The sequence below is a fragment of the Monodelphis domestica genome, chromosome 1, assembly GCF_027887165.1.
Source record: "Monodelphis domestica isolate mMonDom1 chromosome 1, mMonDom1.pri, whole genome shotgun sequence".
NCBI lineage: Eukaryota > Metazoa > Chordata > Mammalia > Didelphimorphia > Didelphidae > Monodelphis > Monodelphis domestica.
In genome coordinates, this window is record NC_077227.1 from 208,971,230 (window position 1) to 208,973,462 (window position 2,233).

Here is a 2,233-nt window from a genome sequence, read left to right on the forward strand (position 1 = left end):
TATAGGATAAGTGGGAAATGATTCAAAGAGGGTAAGCACAGATTGTAAACACCTCTACTAAATTATAATTTTCTGGAAGAATAAACTGACAGTTATCTCTAGAAAGTGAACTGAAAGGTGAGAAACAATGAAAAATTTGTGCAAGAAAGTGAATCTGTGAGTGATAGCACATGCAATAAATCAAGAGAAAGGCAGAAACAAGTAAAGGAGATAGATGCAGAAGTTAAGGAAATAATATCTCAAATAGCAACAGAAATAAGAGACTTAGAGAAAGTCTGTATAGTAACCACACAAGGAAAAAGTGCAAGTGAAGTCAAATCATTATTAGAGAACTTTTTCAATGTAGATTGGTCACTGGGATTGAACTGTGCAAAAGGGAAAGAAAAACAAAGTCACAAGAACTCAAGCAAGAGTTAGTGAAAGATTCAGAGAAACATAATTTCAATTCCCTACATGTTACTGTTGCTAGAGATGTAAATACTTTGAAATCATTCACAGAATTGCATGACATCCCACCAATCTCAGTTAATTCTTCCAACAGCTATATGGCACAGATACCCTTAGAAATAACATCTAATTTGAATCCAGAAGGTGAAACCTTCCATCCAGCAATGACTGATTTAGATAATATAAAATTTACTGAAAAATGAAGCTGACGTTACATTTGAAAACAATAATCCGATTCAAAGTAATGGAGGTGACATGACAGTTGAATTTGAAAAGAGGAATGGAATGGAAGTCTTAGTAACTGAAAGAACAACTAAGGATTCAAATGACAGACTTGAAGCCAAAATTCTAAGTGGCAGAGGGGAAGCTAGCCAAATAAACTTATGTGAGATAAGCAACAGCTATGATTTAAATTCATGTTTCAATGTAATAGAGGATATTATACAACTACCCTCAAAAATAGACTTCATAGGAAATGAGTTGAATCAAAAAGAATGAACTGATCCAGACATACAGCTGGCAGAGGGTAGCAAAGGAACGAACAGTGACTCAGTGGCAATACACACCTTAGCTACACAGCCAGAAATACATGTATGTAGTACTGTGGGAAAGAATGAAGGCACACATCCTACTGATGATGCAGGGGTAAATGTAGATGTACTAAACTCATTCCCAGAAGAAAATAACAACATAGAGGGAAAGATTCCTATCTCTACAGTCAAAAGAGAGTGAAGATGAACATAAACCTCAGACCGGTGATAGAGTAGTACCTATGATTAGTAACAGCATAGAATATCTGCAAGAAGAAACTAACCCCATACCATCAAGTTTACCAACTCAAAACAAAAATCTAAAGCTTAGTAGTGAGAAACAACCAGAAACTGATTTGGGAAATATAAAGGCTGGTGACATAGGCTTAGATCAACACACAAAGCCAGAGTTAGTAACATCTGACACAAGTTTACATGGCACTGAACAAAATCCAAAGAATAACATAATGATTGGATTTAGTGAGTCAGAGTCAGATACAGAATCAGAAGGAATACCAGAGGGTGTAATAATAATGGATCAAGATGATTTAGAACAAATGCCTTATCAATTTTATAAGCTTTGTGAAGAGGTAGATGAAGAAGAGGATATGTGGGACACAAGTGAGAAAACTTAATACCTGAAACCAGTACAATCAAAATCTCACCAAGGGGGGGCAGCTGGGTAGCTCAGTGGATTGAGAGCCAGTCCTAGAGACGGGAGGTCCTGGGTTCAAATCTGACCTCAGACACTTCCCAGCTGTGTGACCCTGGGCAAGTCACTTGACCCCCATTGCCTAGCCCTTACCACTCTTCTTCCTTGGAGCCAATACACAGTATTGACTCTAAGACGGAAGGTAAGGGTTTAAAAAAAAAATCTCACCAAGATTATAATGATGAAATATTATTTGGGCACAGAACAAGTCGTATACCATTAGAACTTTATGCAAGATTGGGGTTGATAATGAAGATGACTTTATAGAGAAGTTGAATTACATGGCTTGTAGAGATACAGATTTTGAATGGGAAGGAGGATATCAAGGAACATACTAACAACCAGAAGAGGAGAGATAGATATACAACTTCACATCTATTCTCTAACTTCAAAAACATGACAAGTACCTTTCATGCAGTAAGAGTGAAACCAAGATTAGTTGGAATTCCATAGAGTAACATACAACACAAGACCTTATGAGAATGAAGACTAGTCTAAGGTATAAAAGAAGATATTCCAATGAAAGAAGAATAGGTAATTAAAC